The following is a 22020-nucleotide window of genomic DNA, read 5'->3' on the forward strand; positions in this document are numbered from 1 at the left end:
TTCCTGATACGTTACTCATGTAACAAGCAGTGTCCTTTTTAAAGCAAATCTAATTTAGCAATTTTAGTATATGTCTCGGGTTCCTCACTATTTAATGGACACCTAAATGAGGCATCTTCTAGGGATATATATAGTTTGCCTCCTTCTAGGTCCGTTAATAATACGGCAATAGTTTTTTCTAGAGTAGGAGTCTTATGTATATTTAATCTAAACACTTTTAATGTGGAAATATTTGATTAACTTCGTATCCTTTATCAATTATTTTGACTATTCTCCAACCTTCAGTAGAAATAGCCAACACTAATCCAAACAGACACTCAGGACAAGACATTTAAAACAATCTGGTGTGCCTTTGTCCTTTTCTAATATTTTTAAATATCTTAGTCATCACAGATATAGTAAATAATAAAAGACCAACCAAACTTAATGAGAAGCCTTCGGGACAATAGACGTTAATCCACTTTTTTGCTACGTGACAATTTGATTTACTAATGTTCATTTATACTATTTATTCTATTATTTGGTCTTGGTTCTATGATCTGACTCTAATTTGATCTCATTCAAAGAGTCTTGTAGAATTTTGATGGTCAGTTGGGAATATTGAATAACAGTGCTCGCTGCATCTTATAAATAAAGCTGCTTACCAAAACGTTATTCTCCCTCGACTGTAGTACTCGCTGCACTCTAGATGCCTAGTGACGCTTACCAAAACACAGTCCCAAGATAGTAATGTCGCTCATTCAAGGTGACCACGACGTGAAAATGTGAAAGACTGTCTCAACTCTCACTTTTGCCACATTTAGACAAGACACATAATTAACGTTTAACAAACAAACAAATTCGATATGAATAACAAAACCTACTATCATATTCTATATTTCTGTATACCTCGTATATCTTGACCACAAGGTATTTTCACCAAAGTCACAGTACACACACAAAACAACGTTCATAAATATTATGCTAATCAGTCATATACTTAAAGAGGCTCTGTCACCAGATTCTGAAATCCCTATCTCCAATTGCATGTGATCGGCGCTGCAATTTAGATAACAGTAACGTGTTTGTTTGTTTTTTAAACGTTCATTTTTGGCCAAGTTATGAGCTATTTTCTATATATGCAAATGAGGTTTGAAATTGACAACTGGGTGTTTTTTTTTTCGTTATGTCCAACTGGGCGTGTATTTTGTTTTTAACTGGGCGTGTTTACGTGTATGATGCTGACCAATCAGTGACCAGTCAGCATCATACACTCATCTCCATTGATTTACACAGCAGCGATGTGCAGCCACATAAACAGAGATTAACGTTACTGCAGTGTCCTGATAATGAATACACATGATCATCCAGCCTGGACGTCATGTGTATTCTTTATCAGGACACTTCTGGAGGTTCTCCAGAGCTTTGAGGTGAACTGGACCCCTCGATCCGAGACAATATGCAGGGGCAAGCCGTGCAGACGGAAGATGTGTTGTATGAAGAGGTCAGCCAGTCGAGCAGCAGAAGGCAGGCCAGTCAGGGAAACAAAATGAGACATTTTAGAGAATCGATCCACCACCACCCAGATCACACTGCAACCTGCAGAGAGAGGAAGGTTCATGAAAAAGTCAATTGCAATCTGCCGCCAGGGGGCATCGGGCACAGGCAGTGGTTGGAGCAGACCGGCTGGTCTGGAGTGGATTACTTTGTTTGCTGCACACACCGTACAGGATGAGACAATGTACATGACGTCTTTGGGCAGCGTTGGCCACCAGAACTGATGGGCAATTAGGTCTCAGGTCTTACGGGCACCCGCGTGACCTGCCAGCTTGGAACTGTGACCCCAGCGAAGGATTCTTCCTTGGTCAGCCAGACGTACAAAAGTTCTTCCCGGAGGAATGTCTCTAACCTGTAGAGGGTTAACAGAGTAGATGCAGGAAGGATCAATAATATTCTGTCGGGACTCCACAGTATCCTCTGTTTCAAATTACCTAGACAAGGCATCGGCCCTCACATTCTTGTCGGCAGGTCGGTAGTGGAGTTCGAACCGGAACCGTGCAAAATACAATGACCACCTGGCTTGACGAGGGTTCAGCCATTGAGCCGTCTGTAGGTAGGTCAAGTTCTTGTGGTCCGTAAAGACCAGGATAGGATGAGCTGCGCCTTCCAGTAGGTGTCTCCACTCCTGCAGGGCCAGCTTGATGGCCAGTAACTCCCGGTCTCCAATCGAGTAGTTGCGCTCTGTGGGAGAAAACAGCTTGGAGTAGTAACCACATACCACCGTCTTGCATTTCGAACCTCTCTGGAACAAAAGTGCACCAGCACCAACAGAGGAGGCGTCCACCTCTAATGAAAACTGTAGGGATACATCAGGATGATGAAGAATAGAGGCTGACGTGAAGGCCTTTTTTAAGGTTTTAAATGCGACTTCCGCCTCTGGAGTCCATACCTTGGCATTCATTTTTTAGTGAGGGTGGAGATGGGGGCTGTCAAAGAAGAGAAGTTGGGAATGAACAGTCTGTAGAAGTTGGTGAATCCCAGGAAGCGTTGTATGGCCCTTAAGCCTTGGGGACGTGGCCACTCCAGAACAGCCTTGACATTCTCAGGGTCCATCTTGAGACCCTGATCAGAGATGATATAGCCCAGGAAGGGTAGGGACTTCTCTTGGAACACGCATTTCTCCAACTTGGTGTAAAGATGATTCTCCCTTAATCGAAGCAACACCTGGCGGACATGGCCCTGATGAGTCACAAGATCTGGGGAAAAAAATCAAGATATCATCGAGATACACCACAACACAAACATAAGGGAGATCACGAAAAATGTAATTGACAAATTCTTGAAATACTGCGGGGGCGTTACACAGGCCGAAGGGCATGACCAAATATTCGTAGTGTCTATCACGTGTGTTAAATGCAGTCTTCCACTCGTCACCCTAACGGATCCGAATTAGATTGTAAGCCCCCCGCAGGTCTAGCTTGGAAACATTTTTTGCCCCCCCGTATGCGATCAAAGAGTTCCGAAATCAGCGGCAATGGGTACCTGTTCTTCACCGTGATCTGGTTGAGGCCTCAGTAGTCAATGCAGGGTCGAAGGGATCCACCCTTCCTTTTGACAAAGAATAACCCGGCTCTGGCCGGGGATGAAGACTTTTGTATGAAGCCCCTCTCCAGATTCTCCTTAATGAAGCCTGACATAGACTGGGTCTCTGGCAAGGAGAGAGGGCATACTCTACCGCGAGGAGGGGACGAATCAGGAACCAGGTCGATAGGACAATCGTATGCTCGATGTGGTGGCAATGTCTCTGCTTCCTTTTTGCTGAAGACATCAGCAAATAGAGTAACAAGGGGGCAACCCTGCCAATGACTGATGCGGAGAAGGCTGGGATGGATGGACATGCACCAGACAGCGGTCGAGACACTTGGGCCCCACTGGAGAACCTCTCCAGAGTTCCAATCAAGGACTGGGGCGTGTAGACGGAGCCAAGGCAAACCCAGCAGCACGGGGTTGACGGCCTTGGACAAAACATACAGAGAGATGAGCTCAGAATGAAGAGCTCCCACTTGAAGTCTTAATGGCTTGGTCACATACAATACTGGGTCAGGCAAAGGCAGTCCATCTACCGAGGAAACGGTCAACAGTCTCTCCAGCAAAACAGTGGGCAATTGAAGAAGATCCACAAGGTCTTAGCATATGAAATTGCCTGCGGAGCCAGAGTCCAGGTAGGCAGAGACTGGATGAGGTCTCTCGCCAGCGACGATGGTCACAGGAATAAACAGCTTGGAGGAGAGTTTTCTATTAAACGCCGTAGCGCCCAGGGTTGTCTCTCCAACCAATCCCAGGTGTTGGGGTTTCTTTGGCCTCTGGGAACCCAGACGCATGACATGGCCGCAATATAGACAGAGTCCAGAGTTGCGCCTGCGCTGTTTTTCTTGAACTGACAATTTAAGCCGATCCACCTACATCGGAACCTCGGGCGCAGCAGAAGTACAAGGCAAGAGGGGTAGCTGAAGTTGGGCGCCAGTCTAGGAAGCCGTCTCTCCTGTAGAATCTCTTGAGATCTCTCCCTGAGCCTTATGTCCTCACAGGTAGCCAGTAGAATCAGGTCGTCCAAGGCAGCTGGGAGATCTCGAGCAGCAAGTATATCCTTGATCTCCGGCGATAGGCCATGCCAGAAGGATGCTACCAAGGCCTCATTGTTCCAGGACAATTCTCCTGCCAGAGTCCGGAACTGGATGGTGTATTCACCCACGGAGGCGTCCTCCTGACGCAGGTTAAAGATAGCAGTGGCTGCCGACGTGACTCGTCCAGGCACCTCAAATACGGAACAGAACAACCGCACGAACCCATGGAAGTCTCAGGTCTCGGGTCCCTGTCGTTCCCAAATTGGATTCGCCCATGCCAGGGCCTTACCGGCAAGTAGAGATATAATGAAGGCGATCCTGGCTCCGGCCGAAGGGAATGCTCGGGCGTGCAGAGTGAAGTGGATTTGGCATTGATTCAGAAACCCCCTGCATGAACTTGCGTCTCCATGGAACCGAGGTGGCAATGGCAGCGAGAACCGAGGGTCTGAACTGGGACTGCCAGGAGGTGTAGCAGGAGGGTCAATCGAAGGAGCTTGAATAGGAGCGGTGAAGGAAGTAGCTAGCGACCCTAGCTGCTGTGCCATGGTGTCCACTACCACAAAGAGTTGATTCTGTCGTGCTTGCAGATCCTGAAGGTCCGCCTGCGGGGTCCATGGCCTGAGCGTACTGTCACGGCGCGGCGTGTGGACCCATTGGGCCGTACCGCGTAGTGGGGTAGCAGCTGGCCAACAAGGTACAAAACAATGTCTATAGTTCAGAATGGGTACCTGAGGCAATGTAGACAGTAGCGGAAGCACGACTTGACTTTCACAGCGGGTGGCACCGTGGATGCAGCGGAAGATACAACTTGACTTTATCAGCAGGTACGATGGTACGGGATACAGGGTACAGGGGGCAGGAACGGGTAATACTAGGAACTAAGAAACACTGGGAGACCATTTTCAAGACAAACATAGGTAAACAACAATGCACAGGCGAGGAACAAGTGGGCAGTGCCCCTTATTATAGTCAGCAGCCATTTGGGTTAATTATTGATGGGTGACAGCTGGATGCGTACTGGCCCTTTAAGGCCGTGCATGTGCTGGTGCGCGGGAAACAGTCCGAGGACCCGGAAGTGAGTGCCGGCGTCTCCCTGGAGGGAGCTGACGCCGTGAAGACAAATGTCCATGGCCGGGCCCGTCAGAGGGTAAGTCTGAGCGACGGCTCCCGGCCATAGACGTTACAATGGCATGGGTTTCCATGGCCGAGCAGCTTCACTCAAGTCTTAGGGTATGTGCACACACACTAATTACGTCCGTAATTGACGGACGTATTTCAGCCGCAAGTACCGGACCGAACACAGTGCAGGGAGCCGGGCTCCTAGCATCATACTTATGTACGATGCTAGGAGTCCCTGCCTCGCTGCAGGACAACTGTCCCGTACTGTAATCATGTTTTTTTCGTAATTAGTGTGTGTGCACATACCCTCAAGTCACCAAGGACATTGCCAAACGTTTGATGGAGTGGTGTAAAGCACGCCGCCACTGGACTCTGGAGCAGTGGAAACGTGATCTGTGGAGTGGCTAATCGCACTTCTCTATCTGGCAGTCGGATGGATAAGTCTGGATTTAGCAAATCGCCAGGAAAACGTTACCTGCCTGACTGCATTGAGCCAACTGTGTAAAGGGATAATGCTATGGTGTTGTTTTTCAAGGGTTGGCCTAGGCCCCTTAGTTCCAGTGATGCTTTAGAATGCCAATTGTATGATTCCAACTTTGTGGGAACAGTTTGGGGAAGGCCCTTTTCTGTTCCAGCATGACTGTGCCCCAGTGCACAAAGCAAGGTCCATAAAGGCATGGCTCAGTAACTTTAGTGTAGAAGAACTTGACTGGCCCGCACAGACCCCTTACCTCAACCCCATCAATCACCTTTGGTATTAACTACAGCGGAGATTGCGAGCCAGGCCCTCTCATCCAACATCAGTGTCTGACCTCACAAATGCTCTTCTGGATGAATGGCCAAAAAATCCCATAGACACACTCCAAAATCTTGTAGAAAGTCTTCCCAGAAGTGTAGAACCTGTTTTAGCTGCAAAGAGGGGAATAAATCTATATCAATGCCTATATAATGAGATGTCATAAAAAGCTCCTGTAGGAGTAATGTGTAGGTGTCCCAATACTTTTATCCATTTAATGTATCTACCTAATAACTAAGGGATTGTGTCTTTTTCACAGTGTCTTCCTATATGAAAGTGTGTATCTTGATTTCTGTTATTGTAGTCAAGTAAATTATAGAGCTATAGAATTATTGGTACTTGGTCCCATCTGTCCTCCCTGTATTGTTTTATTTAAATGACATGAAAATATTTCTGTCTGGTAGTTAATGGGGATCCTTTATTATAAATCTTTCAATCTGACTTATTCATCTCTATCTGTTCTTTGATTTCAAAGAACCATGAAGATCATGTTGGAAATGTTCTACCAGATATATTCTGGTCAGATTTGTGTTGAACTAAATCGCATACAGATGTAGAGAGTATGGCAATGCTGTATCTGCATCCTGTTCTGGGCCAAACACCATGTGTTCTCGTACAGGCCTGAAATAAGAGCTGTTGTCCGCCTACTGGTTCAAAAGATACTTTGATAAAATGAACTCGATTTTTTACTTTCCATGAGTTCTTACTTAAATTCACATACCAAATCCTGTAATATCTGAATTCCCTGTTGATCAGATAAAATCCTGCTCAGCTTAATGGCCTTGCTTTTTCGCTTAATTTTACCCATGGACTTCCACGCCAATTTACACTAAATCAGGAGACAGTTTATTGAATTCTCTATCTTTCATCACTTACCATAATTACCACACAATATCAATCACTCACCAGAGTAGGAGTGTGTCTGCCAGAGGACTTGGCTTGTATTCTTTAACCACTTTTAGGACAGAATATACAAGTAGCATATTCTACATTTATTTATATCAAATCCTTTCTAATAGTCTAGAAGGAATAACTAAACTCTAACCAATAATATCAATCATCTCAGTGAAAATGAGTCTTTAAAAGGTTCTCAGCTTCATTGATTCTCAAGAAGCAAATTAGTCTAAATTTGCTGTGAATCTTTAACCTGATGAAGGTCTTAATGAGGTCAGTTCTTAATTGGACAAGTGATTAAACTTTCAACCACCTCGCTGTTGGTTAAGCTTGAGTTTTTCCACCAGAGATACACATATTTATAATTATATCTTCTTTTTAACCTCTTGCCGCGCTGCTCCGCAATAGTACGTCCTGCAGAGGGGTTAGTTCCCGCATCAGGACGTACAGTTGCGGAGTAGTTTCCGGCGCACACTGTCCTAATGGACAGTGTCCGGGAACCGGGAGGTCAGCTGTCTCCGACAGCTGACACTCCAGCCTTGCCGGTCAGTGGACCATCGCCGCTGGTTTTGGCAATTAACCCCATAAATGCGGAGACAGATAGCCGTCACCGCATTTAAGTGGTTTGAAGCACATCAGCAGCCCCCACGAAGTGATCGTGGGGGCTGCCGATGCTTGTCATGGCAATCGGCGGTCAGACAATGACCTCCGGGTTGCCATGTACGGAAGCCTCGGAGGAGCAGCCTCCGCCGGTCCTCCGAGGCTTCCTGTCAGTGTGACTGTCACGTCACAATGACAGTTAGAATACATTACACTACGTGTGTAGTGTAATGTATTCCAGCAGCGATCAAAGCTGCAAGTCTAAGTGTCCCCTAGTGGGACAAGTGAAAAAAGTAAAAAAAAGTAATAAAAATGTTTTCAAAAAGTGTAAAAATAAAAGTTAGAATTTATATAAACAAATACTGCATTTTTTCCTATAATAAGTCTTTCATTATAGGAAAAAAATGAACACGTTAAAAAAAGTACACATATCTAGTATCACCGCGTTCGTAACGACCCCAACTATAAAACTGTAATGTTATTTTTCCCGCACGATGAACACCCCAAAAAAACAATAACAAAAAAACCACACCAGAATCGCTATTTTTTGGTCACCACCCCTCCCAAAATAGAGAATAAAAAGTGATCAAAAAGTCGTATGTACCCGAAAATAGTACCGATAAAAACTACAACCCGTCTCGCAAAAAACAAGCGCTTAAACCGCTTTTTTGACTGAAAAATAAAAAAGTTACGGCTCTCAGAATATGGTGACACAGAAAATAAATTATTTGATAAAAAAGGGTTAATTCATTTCTAATGAAAAAAATGTATGACCACATGTGGGGTATTTCCGTACCCGGGAGAAATAGCTTTACAAAAATTGGTTGTTTATTTCTCCTTTAACCCTTGTGACAATGAGAAAATTCAACATTTTAGTGGAAAAAAATTGTGATATTAATTTTCTCCGCCTAATTCTAATAAATTCTGCAAAAGACCCGTGGAGTCTAAATGCTCACTATACCCCTAGAAAAATTCCTTGAGCGGTGTTTCCAAAATGGGGTAACTTGGGGGGCTTCCACTGTTTTGGTCCCTCCAGGGCGTTGCAAAGGCGGCATGGCACCGAAAAACAATCCAGCAAAATCCGTGCTCCAAAATCCAAATGGCGCTACTTCCCTTCTGAGCGCTGCCATGGGTCCAGTCAGCAGTTTATTACCACATATGGGGTATTGCCGTAATCAGAAGAGAATGCTTTACAAAAGTTGTGGTTCTTTTTTTTCTTTATTCCTCGTAAATATTAAAAATTTCTATGCTTTTTCAGAAAAAAAGTTGATTTTCATTGTCACTGCCTAATTCCACTAAATTCTTCAAAAAACCTGTGTGGTCAAAATGCTAACTATACCCCTAGATAAATTCCTTGATAGGTGTAGTTTCCAAAATGGGGTCACTTTTGGAGGGTTTCCCCTGTTTTGTTCTCTCCAGGGTGTTGCAAACGCGACATGGCACCGAAAACCAATCCAGCAAAATCCATGCTCCAAAATCCAAATGGCCTCCTTCCCTTCTAAGCCTTGCTGTGGGTACAATCAGCAGTTTATCACCACATATGGGATATTGCCGTAATCGGGAGACATTGCTTTACATATGTTGGGGTGCATTTTCTTTATTATTTCTTGTAAATATTAAAAATGTCTATGTTTTTTCAGAAAAAAAGATTTTCATTTTTACAGACTAATTCTAATAAATTTAGCGAAAAACCTGTGTGGTCAAAATGCTAACTGTACCCCTAGATAAATTCCTTGAGGGGTGTAGTTTCCAAAATGGGGTAACTTTTGGGGTGTTTCCACTGTTTTGGCACCACAAGACCTCTTCAAACCTGACAAGGTGCCTAAAATATATTCTAAAGAAAAGGAGGCCCAAAATCCACTGGGTGCTCTTTTGCTTCTGAGGCCGGTGCTTCAGTCCTTTATCGCACTAGGGCCACATGTTGGATATTTCTAAAAACTGCAGAATCCGGGGAATAAATATTGAGTTGCATTTCTCTGGTAAAACCTTCTGTGTTACAAAAAAAAATGTATTAGAAATGAATTTCAGCAAAAAAAATAAAATTTGTAAATTTAAACTCTATGTTGCTTTAATTCCCGTGAAACGCCTAAAGGGTTAAAACACTTTGTGAATGCTGATTCGAATACCTTGAAGGGTGTAGTTTTCAAAATGGGGTGACTTATGGGGATTTTCTAATATATAAGGCCCTCAAAGCCACCTCAGAACTGAACTGGTCCCTGAAAAAAATGGCCTTTTGAAATTTTCTTGAAAATATGAGAAATTTCTGCTAAAGTTCTAAGCTTTGTAACGTCCTAGAAAAATAAAAGAATGTTCAAAAAACGATGCAAACATAAAGTAGACATATGGGAAATATTAACTAGTAACTATTTTGTGTGGTATTACTATCTTTTTTACAAGCAGATACGTTTAAATTTAGAAAAATGCTAATTTTTGCAAATTTTTTCTAAATTGTGGTGTTTTTCAGAAATAAATACCAAAATTATCGACAACATTTTTTCACTAACATAAAGTACAACATGTCACGAGAAAACAATCTCAGAATCGCTTGGATAGGTAAAAGCATTCCAACGTTATTACCACATAAAGTAACACATGTCCTGAAGGCCAAAACAGGCTGGGTCCTGAAGGGGTTAAGATACATTCTATAAACAGTATGCTTTTTGTTATTTTACTGTGATGAACTGACTTTGGGGGAGTTCAACACAGTTTATTGACAAGTTTTTTTACGCGGAAACCGCGCCGCAAAACGTGCCAAAAAACGTCCGAAAATGCCTCCCATTGATTTAAATGGGAGGCAGAGGCGTTTTTTTCCTGCGAGCGGAAAAATCGGCTCGCGGAAAAAAGAAAGGACATGCCCTATCTACAGGCGTTTACGCCTCTGATCTCCCCGAGGTAGAGAAAGCGTATATCGCCGCGTTTTATGCCTGCGGCGCTCAATGGCCGCGGGCGAAAAACACTGCGAAAGTCGGCGTGCAGGCAGAGGAGAATCTGCCTCAATATTACAAACGGAATTTTGAGGCAGATTTTCCTCCGGGAAAAAACTCTGTGTGAACCCAGCCTTAGGCCTTGTTCACACGGACGTGTTTGTTTTGCGCGCGCAAAAAACACTGCATTTTGCGCAAACAAAAGGTCCGTGTGGCATCAGCATATGGTGCGTGGCTGCATCATTATGACACTCTGTTTTTATGTTTACAAACAGAAAAGCACGAGGTGCTTTTCTGGTTTCATTCATTTATTTTACTACTGTAGCTCGCATCATGCGCGGCACCTGGAAGTGCTTCCGTGTGCCGTGCGCGATTTGCACGCACCCATTGACTTCAATGGGTGCGCGCTGTGCGAAACACGGGCAAGTATAGGACATGTCATGAGTTTCACGCAGCGCACATACGCTGCGTGAAATTCACTGACAGTCTGAACGGCCCCATTCACTAACATAGGTCTGTGTGACGCTCGTGAAAATCACGCGTGTAGCACTGACGTATAACACGTTCGTGTGAATAAGGCCTCAGTGTAGCTGTTTATCTTATGTTCCTACATTGGCTCAGTTGTGTATTGTTTGGAACTGCTTATTACTTGGCTAAATTATGGTCCAATAATTATTTTTGGATGTCTTGAAATAGAGTGCAGTGTATAGCTTTTTATAAAAAAAAAGTTAGGGTCCGGCACACGATGAGGTAGGTCAAAAATGCAATGCTGTTTATTGGTATCAAATAATAAAACAAGTATTAAAAATCCCGGGCAGAGAACGCCACAATAGCTTTTTATAAACATGGAAATTGTTTTTAAAGTGGGTAATGAAGGCAGTTTCTGAGTTAGAGTTTAAAGAGGCTCTGTCACCACATTATAAATGCCCTATCTCCTACATAATGTGATCGGCGCTGTAATGTAGATAACAACAGTGGTTTTTATTTAGAAAAACAATCAATTTTGACGGAGTTATGACCTATATTAGATTTATGCTAATGAGTTTCTCAATGGACAACTGGGCGTGCTTTACTTTTTTACCAAATTTGACCAGTTCTGAATTTATTAATACATTTCCAGGAGGAATAATAAAAGAATGGAACGATTTCTTAGAAAAGGTACTCCAGCATTGTTATGTCATCTGAAATACAAGCATTTACCAAAACAGCAATATCAGGAGAGGTGACAAGGGCCCCTTAACCCCTTGTCGACATTTGACGTTAAGTTACGTCATAGCCAGGAAAGGGAAGTATGAGGCGAGCTCATGGGCTGAGCCCGCTCCATATTCAGCAGGCTCATAGGCTACACATATGGTAAATCCATCCCACCCAATTGTAATCTCTTTCACTTTCTTGAGGGGAAGCAAAGTAAAAATCACTGAGTGTATATGTGACTTTCAGAGCCCACTAGCTCCAGATGTCACTTGGAATATTGAGTAGTCTGATCATGAAGGTGTTAAAAATGTAAATTAAAACGAAAATTTCATTGTGTCAGGTTACACGATTGTCACCCTGATTTATTCCACATGAGATGTGTCAATCTGTTCCATGAATACACAGCATTGCAAATTCAAAAAAAAGATCTACTATTAGACAGCGCACACAAAGTGGATCACTTTACATTAAGTGTGATTTGTTTACTTAGCTGGAACAACTTCTTGGATACAATTTGTGAAGCAGGTTTATTGTTCTTTTTCTGACTCATTGTGTCCATCTTATTAAGATGCGTACTATTCAGAACTGATGAGTTTATTCACTGTTGCTTTTGAAAGCAAGAAATATGCACATACACAATTCAGAGGATTTTTCATTGAAAATATGCTTTGGTGGATAAGTAAGAAAGCACAGTGCCCTCACAGCTCCATAAATGAATTCCTTACAGAGCAAATAGCTGTGACTTTGCATCTGCTCCAGCATGATTCACAACAAAAGACCAAGGAATAGAGAAGCATTCAAAAGCAACCACAGCGAGGTTTACATTTCTCTCAGTACAGCAGCCTTTGGACCTAGCCTTCTGCTGTAAGAAACCAAGCGCCTATAACTGCAATATCACTGCCAATTACAGTATGCTGATATTCTAGACATTTTCTCATGAACCTCTCATTGTACCACTTTTATATTCGACATATAATTCCTTTCCATCTATGGAGATCTGTCACCTGTAGACCTAATGGGCTAGCTGTTTAATGATGTTGGTACACAAGTCGCTTCAGCTCACACACATAACCATAGGTGGTCCCCTCATTCCTGAGTCCCCATGGTGACCGCCTCCCTTTCCCAATTCAAGATAGCCACATCACCCATCTAATTTTGGTCCCCAGCATGGTACATCTCATAGGCCTCATGCACACAACCACATTGGTTTTGAAACGCAAAAAAACCCTTGTTGTACATCCGTGTGTCATCCAGACTCACGGATCCACAATAAATCCCAAGTATTTGTGAATCCACAAATCTGGACTGTAAACTTACTTGTCCTGAGTTTTTGTGATCCAGATTTGCAGCCCCCATACCGATCCGTGTAAATCATGGTCTTGTGCATGGGGCCATAGAAAAGAATGGGTCCGCAATTTATCCGCAGCCGCAAAAATACGGTTGTCTGCATGAGGCCTAAATCTTGTTGCCCAACATGTCTGCCTCTTGATCCCCAGCATGGCTCCCCCTCTTATTCCTGGTCCCCAGCATGACTCTTCTCTCATTCCTAGTCCCTAGCATGACTCTTCTCTCATTCCTAGTCCCTAGCATGGCTCCCCCTCTCATTCCTTGTCTCCAGCGTGTTTTCCTTCTCATTTCTAGTCCCCAGCAGGACTCCCCTCTCATTCCTAAACAGCATGACTCCCCTCTTATTCCATGTCTTTAGCATGGCTCCCCTTTCATTCCTAGTCCCTAGCATGTCTAGCCTCTCATTACTAGTCTCCAGCATGACTCCTCTCTTATTCCTAGTTTCCAGCATGACTCCCCTCTCAGCATGGCTCCCCTCTCATTCCTAGACCCCAGCATTGCTCCCCTCTTATTCCTAGTCCCCAGCTTGGCTCCACTTTCATTCTTGGTCATTATTCCCCTCTCATTCCTGGTCTCCAGAATGGCTCCCCTCCAGTTCCTAGTCCCCAGCATGGCTCCCCTCTCATTCCTAGTCTCCAGCATAACCCCCTCTCATTACTAGTCCCTCTCACTCCTGGTCTCCAGCCTGACTCCCCTCATATTGCTGCTACCCAGCATGGCTCCCCTCTCATTCCTAGTCTCTAGCATGTCTACTCTCTCATTCCTAGTCACTGTTACGGCTTCCCTCTCATTCATAGTGCCCAGCTTGGCTCTCCTATCATTCCTAGTTCCCAACATGACTTCCCTCTCATTCCTCGTCCCCGGTATGCCTCCCCTCTTATTTCTGGTCCCAGCATGGCTCCCTTCTCATTCCTATTCCCTAGCATGACTCCCCTCTAATCAGTGGTGCCAGAAATGCCCCTTCTTTTGCTCTCTCTGCTTCAATGATGCAGAGTGATGCTGAAAGCTTCTCTCCCATGATGTGCCATTCAAGTCTCATCCTGCTCTCTCTAGTTTGCTGATGTAGAGCAGCACATATTTGCATCCAGTGCATGTAAGTCCAAGTTGTGGCATTTTCAATGGGGTTCTTACTGAAATATTTGCTCAAAAAAGGGGTCTTTGGTCAGAATAGGGGGTGGTCTCTTATAGATGGGAAGCTTGCATAGACAAGAATGGTGAGGAAATCTATCACAGAAAATGTTTGACTGGATGGGGAGGAGTCTTCTCATAGAGGTGGTCACCTGGGCAGGTTTCACTGTACTAGTTTTCTATAAAGTTATGGTCTTAAGTTACAATTTTTTCTCATTATTATATAATTATTATTTTATTAATGGTTATTCCACAACAAATTAACATAGTAACTTGCCAGACCCACTAAAGACTACAATGATCAAGATGTTAAAATAACAGCATGCAACAGAAAAGTGTTGCACACAATTTAAATATCAAGTATTGTTGTTAAGAACCATATGTGATATATGTTAATTAAGGAAATTTCTAACATATTCTTGAAGGTTAAACCTACACTAAATTATGTTGTAGCACCAGAGGTGTAACTTGAAACTCCTGGGTTCCAATGCAAAATCTATATTGCCCCTTCCTTATGCCATTTATAATACTGGTGTCTTCTTATGTGGCAGATGGGCCATTGTGCCCCCTCAAGCACCAGGACCCATGTGCGGCTGTTCCTCTTTACCCACTATAGCTACGCATCTGCACAGCTCATAGTTTGTCATGCCCATTTTGAAAGATATGCTGGAGAAGTTGTATTCAATCATGAATGGGCATGGTCTCCATTGAAATTAAAAGTTACTTAAAAAATAGCTGTTTTATTCCAGATGCAACACATGCCCTTGCACTGCTCTTTTACAATGCATATATATTGTACAAACAGGGGACAGATATTTATCAGAGAAAAGAGCTTACATGTCCGAGAATATGAGAAAAGGAAAAAGAAGATATATTTCAGATGACAGCTACCAGTGACAATATGATTAAATCAGTCTGGCCATGTGCACAGCATAGCACACAAGTTAAGAATATTATTTCCAAGCCATAAGGTTATTACCACCGTAAAACAGAAATTACAGCCCTCCATAAGCGTGCAGGGAAATGTACTTTGCTGATAATCATACAGCAGGATTATCATGTACATTCCTCAGCCACATGTCAAAATGCGGGCCATATTGTCACTATAAGAATTAAATGTTTTAACCCAAGTTTAATAAGCAGTATATCTACGAAATACTGTTCACCCACTCACATAAATCTCTGCTCTGGATTTTTCTACATTTACTTAAAGGAGCAAAGCCACACTCTCTTTCTGGTAATCCTAACACTCTCTTCCTGGTAACCTCCATAATTGGAGGCACATGGAGGTACAGTTTGGCCTATGAAGGTACAATATGGAGAGGAGGGTTCCTTCTAAAAAAGTTATAAACAAAATGGTGGGCATCGTTTATGGTAGACATAGTAACACACATGGGTTGTTACATAGATAAAACTAAAGTTACTGCTGGTTGATGGACTGCTATTTACTTCACTGCCCTTGTGTTCATGAGGTCAGTGGATCCAAATGGGCTGAAAACATCAAACCTCATTTTTGTAATATGACTCCCAATGATTTTTGTCTTCCAATATCACACACAGGCACTTTAAGAATTGATTCTCCTCACTACTGTTATGTGTACTAGGTTGAAATTTGGAGAAGCTTTATGCTGATAATAAGTTTTAAAAAAAATAAATCCACTGTGTTAGTGCCTGTTCACATCAGCGTTAGGTTCCGTTGATGGGTTCCATCAGGGGAACCCATCAACGCAAAGGAAAACGGGAACCATAGCTTTCCGTTAGCATTACCTTTGATTTCAATGGTAATGCTTCTGTTGCCAATGGTTTATGTTTGTCTCCGTTCCGTAAAGTTTCAGTTTTCTTTTGCCAGAAACAATAGTGCAATCACCTAACGCTGATGTGAACAAACCCTTACTCTGTCCTCACAATGGCTAGAATATTTAAGAAACATAAAAAGTTGATGAAAGGACACATACAGAACTGCTGTCATTATTAATCTCATCCATAGAGTAGATAAAATACACATAAGCCTCTCCAGGAATAGTTGTGCATAAACTGCCCAAAGAAAATAGAGCAAATAAACACAAATTCTGCATCGAGTTGCTGGTCCCTACAGCACTGCAGGGATTAATCATTCTGCAAAACATTGTCAATGCTAAGATACAAGATCTTCAAGTGCTGATAATGTTTTTTCTTCCTGCTGCTTGAAGAAACACAGTAACGTCTCAATGCAAATGAGGCAATGCTAAAGATCCAGAAGTGTTTATACACAGTTGCGTCTCTGCTCTGCCTTTATATTTGAAGCCAGAAGCCAAATTTTGCTTTAATTAATTCGCTGCTCTGACCTACATTACAACCAATTCAAAGAGAACTCAACATATTCTTAATTTCAGCTAAAGCCTAAAATATATTTCATGTGTCGAAGCCTGAGTCTTTGTATTAGGGGCTGGCAAGCTTTTTACCAGGCACAATGATATTATAGACCTCCTGCCCAAGATTTGATCAATGTTGTATAGAGAACTGTGAAATCTAATTTCAGGTCTCAATAGGAGATAAACACTCTTCTTACACATGTCCTCAAACAGCCCAGAAGCAATGGTTTTAATTCTGTGACCAGCAAAATACATTTTTCTTTCCTCCTAGGAAAAGATTCAGGACTTTAAAGGTTCATAAAACTGGTATACAATATGAGAGTGATTTCAGAGAATATCAGCAAAGCAACTATGGAAGATGCAGTTAAAGGAACTCTCCTGAAAAAAACTGATACTGAGCCATCTTAAAACGTTGGGCTGCTGAATCTATTGTCCAGGTTCTCTTGATTCCTAAAGCTCTGGATTCCTTGTCTTAGTTGGTGTCCCCCTTTTGGCTTACTATAAAAGTCTGGTCCCTGTACTTCCTGACTGCCGAACTATTAGGCCTAGTTCACACGACCTATTTTCATGCGTAAACGAGGTGTATAATGCCTCGATTTACGCCTGAAAATACGACTCCAATACGTCGGCAAACATCTGCCCATTCATTTGAATTGGTTTGCCGACGTACTGTGCCGACGACCTGTAATTTACGCTTCGTCGTTTGACAGCTGTCAAATGACGACGCGTAAAATGACTGCCTCGTCAAGAAGTGCAGGACACTTCTTTGGACGTTTTTGGAGCCGTTTTCTCATAGACTCCAATGAAAACAGCTCCAAAAATGGACGTAAAAAATGCTGCTAAAACGCAGTGAAAAACGCAGCTAAAAACGCGAGTTGCTCAAAAAACGTCTGAAAATCAGGGGCTGTTTTCCCTTGAAAACAGCTCCGTATTTTCAGACGTAATTGCAGTTATCGTGTGCACATACCCTTAAGCTTTCTGCCTATATTCTCGGTCATTCCTTCCTTACGCTAAAACTTATTGCTGCTCATCTGTGTATTAAACTTGAATCATTTTTTGACAACATCTCTGCGTCACGCTACAACCTATTGCCGCTTATCTGTGTACCAAATTTGGGACGTCTCTAGCTAACGCTACAACCTGTTGCTGCTCATTTTTGTACAAAACTTGGACTGTTTCCTGATCATGCTTCTGCCTAATCTACAACCTGTTGCTGCTCATCTGTATACTGGACTGTTACTTGACTACTCTTGCTTTCAGCACCCTCCTGCCAGATCATTTAAACGATAAAATCTGGAAAAACCGCAGCACACATTCTTGAAATTGTAAAGCACAAAAGCCTTTTATTACAATACAACATAGCGATGTTTCGACCCAAGCATGGTCTTTCTCAAGCTTGAGAAAGACCCATGCTTGGTTTGAAACGTCGCTATGTTGCGGTGAAATAAAAGGATTTTGTGCTTTACAATTTCAAGAACATGTGATGCGGTTTTTCCAGATTTTATCGTTAATGTGGAGTTGGAATAGGTACAGCTCGGCACTGCTTTGCTCAAGTCTATACACAGTGAAAAAACCTTCGGTATGGTTTTGGGATTTGTGATATGACGCTGATTTTGCATTTTTTTTCTAGATCGTGTTCTGAGTCGTCTTTTTCCAAATAATCCCAAGTTTAATTATTTTTCTTGGTATTGAAATCCATCCATTCCCTGAAAGGGCTTGTCCACATGGAACAGATTGCCTGCAGAAAATGTCTGTAGAATTTACGCATCAACTAGCAGAAAATCTGCACCATTTCATGGGGTTTTTTTTTTCTGTGGAAAATAGTGCAGACTTTTGCTGTGTTTTTTTGGGGCATTTTTTCAAGGGCTGTGTGATAGTGATATTTCTTCTTCCTGTGATGTAATTTCCACCACAGCGTTTCTGCAGCAAATTATGCAGTACATTGTAGTTTGCTGCGGAATAGTCATTCCTCATTGATTTCTGTGGAGAAAATGCAGGAAATTAGTCCACTTTTCAAAGCAATAATTGACATGCTGCTTAAATTCTGTTACAACATGTGTGGACAAAATACTTTGGTCACCCTTGTTTTTATAAACAGGCGACCAAAACTGTATACAGTATCCATATTTATTTCAAAAACACATCCCTGGTAACTATCAGAATAGTATATGAATTTAGAGAGAGGCGAGCAGCTTAGATCAGCAGTTTTAGGGCTTATTCAGATGAATGTAGTCTGTGTGACGGACGTTTTTTTTTACGGCCGTCAGATGGCTGCATGTATTTTTATGGGGCTGGTCACACGGCCATTGTGTGAAGGGCCCACAAAAAAATAGGACATGCCCGATTTTTGTCTGTTTTCACGGATCCCTCAATAAACTCAAGTCTATGAGGAATCCGTGAAAACGTGTCCCGCATGGGTGCGACTCGGACGTGAAAAAAATATGTTTTTCACGTCAGAGTTTACACTCGTTCATCTGAATATGCCCTAACTTGTTTATCACAAAAATGGAATATTCCACTTTCTCCTTCACATCTCACTAATGTACATCAGCTCACAATGTTAATGTATTTAAGTAATGAAGGCTTTAGATTTCCTGCACAAACCATGAACTTGTTTTTCCCACTGTATTATAAAGAGTATAAAATAAATGACATGTGTACAATGCTCTGGGCCTTTCAAGATCTAACCATATGCATGTACTTCCTAACTAGTATAGGCTTTCTAAAATGCAACTGGCATTGATACTCATCCAACACAGTGCATTTTAAAAATGTGTGTGGAAATGATTGCATTTAATGTAGGAAAATTTATCAAAACTTGCGCAATGGAAAAGTGGATTTGTTTGCACAAGCAACCAATCAGATTCCACCTCTCAATTTTCAAAGGCCCCATTGATAAATGAAAGCAGTTGTTAGGGCTAAAACTTCCTTTTTTTCCCTGTTATCTCACACCGAATAACCACCTCTGTAAATTAAAAACTGAATGCATGCATGGAAAAAAGTACACCACACAGACAAGTTGGTAGACATCTTTCCCTTAGTCAAGTAGGAAGTGAACTAACTTTATTTGAACAAAGAACACAAAGAAGTCTCCTCTGTGGGAAGGTGGGACGTGCTTAAGCCCCATTGGCTCCTCAGTTGTAAGTTCTTCTGTACACTCCTCTTGCATTCCAGGGGCGGTGTCTCCATAGGCGTGCCCCTGATACATTCTCAATCTTGTTTCATTTACAAATCTTTGTGTAATATACTGATTTTTAGTTTATATAAAGTAATAATGTTTTTTCAAACAATATACATGGTAATGATCCCTGAGAGTCCCCCCTAAAAATATTATTACTCTATCCTTGAGTCTTGCCTAGCAACCTACCACTGACCACTCAAACCAGGCGGGTAGGGGTTTTGATTTCTTCACCAGCTTGAGACGAGCTACTGCTGATGAGTAACCCCCCTTTGTACCTGGACTTCCAAGGTTTCGGAGTGGTCCTAACTTTCCCTATTCTCCTCAGGATACAGGATGGTTGTCTTGGTATAATCTACAAACCACTGCTGGTTGTAATATATATAATTAATCCAGTCTACATTTTTATTAATGGTAATAATTGTCGCACTGTCACTTACTGTCCTAATGGGACTTTTACCCCTGCAGATATAACAGGTCATGGGCAGCATCTTCCCCAAACCTAAAGGCCCCCGGGTAACATAACCTCCGGGCTCTCATTGCTGCCATGTACTTCTTACATATGAGTGACAACAACCAGTGACCTTCACCTCACACCTCCACATAAAACTCCTCAGATCGTAATTTGCAGCACCGCGGCGTATTTACACACATTATAATTATAAACCTCAGACAATATAAACAATAGGGCCTCAATTAATAATATAATGCTATCACCAATCTCATGCGATCACCCTCAGGTTTTGGGTCCCATCAGTTCATTGCCAGTCCTGTACATCATCGTCCTCTTCTTCTCCTTCTTCTGTCTTCTGTGGAGTCAGACTTCACAGTGGTGTCCAGTGGGGGATTTATTATTATCCTCCACCTGGTCACTTACTTATTAAAAGACAATACTGCTGACGGATTCACTCAGGTCTTTGGTCTTTACTTTGATCTTTGCTGATGTCATCGGTACTTGGTTTGGTCCTTCTCATCTGTCAGACACCGTCTCTCTTAGTATACGTCACCGGGCTGTACATCGCACCTCATGCTGTGAGCCTGGGGTGAGTTCCCACGTAGACGGATTAGTGGAGTTTTATTGTGACTAACACAAACCCTCCGTATCTATCCTCTTCCTCTGGCAAGTTACTTGTCTGGGCAGCTGCTTAGAATTGTGACACTGCCGTCAGTTCATGATAAACACGTTGTAGTGGCTCAGGCTGCGCCTGCCGCATCTCGGTGATGGAGTTCGTCATATTAAAAATCTTTTAGTTCATGTTTACTGGCACTTGCCGGGGACTCCCAACCCTTGTCAATTGTTAAAATAAATACTAATCTGGTGATAACATCATCCGCATACATTATAAACGTTGTTCTAAGTACATACAATAATGTCAGGCCCTTAAACTAAATCAAACAAACACCTTTATAAAAGAAAAACTTCTCTGTTCCAATGGACATGGCACCTAGAATATGTGTGATTACTGGGTACATTTCATTTTCACTTGGTCTCACACTTTCCAGCAGGATTTGTACCTTGATCTGAGCTGATTGCCTGGAACATCTTCTACCCACAGAAATATACACAGATTCCACATGTTTATCTGACAAATGTCACAAACCAATTTGTCTTATTCTAATTTGTATTGCATGGGAAGGCCTCTCAAGGTCGGTTCTCTTTGTGGGAGGCGGGTATGATAAGGTTGGCACCGGTCTGCCAGGACTGTTCTGTAGGCAAATCAAACAGCTCTAACAGAATTTAGCAGCAACAGCTGTAAAGCCTGGGACATACCAATTAGATCTTACCAAATCAATCCTTGCAGTCTTGGGGCATATGTGAGGTCATACACCATCAATGCAAGTGCCATCAAGAGTGCCTTGGGTGCTACCGGTTCACCTTCTTTTATCCGTTCACATTCTGTTAGAATCTGGTTCTCACGCCTTCCGCTTCCAGTTGGACTCTTCCTGTGGAGAACAAGCTTTTTCATTGTATAAACATTAATTGATCTTAATCAAATAAATAATTTGAAGAAAAAAATTAACAAATAACATCTTTACATCAAACGTTCACATTGAGCAATAACTAGAAGTGATACATGAAAACTTATTTTTCTTCTTTTTATATATATATATATATATATATATATATATATATATATATATACACAAACGCTGCACAGAATTTTCCTTTCACAATAACAACAACAAAATACAAATAAATAAAAATGTTTTCAAATGGGAATATTCCACTTCTGTACCTTTTATCTGACGCATGCCTCCAATAGTCCAATGCTAAGGCTGATCCAGAATTTTACATAAAACTTAACCTCAGTATTTAATATTCCCACAACACTTCTTGAATATCGTTATTAAACAAACTAACTTTGGGACAACATCTGGAGAACTG

Source organism: Rhinoderma darwinii, chromosome 4 (genome assembly GCF_050947455.1).
Source record: "Rhinoderma darwinii isolate aRhiDar2 chromosome 4, aRhiDar2.hap1, whole genome shotgun sequence".
Lineage (NCBI taxonomy): Eukaryota > Metazoa > Chordata > Amphibia > Anura > Rhinodermatidae > Rhinoderma > Rhinoderma darwinii.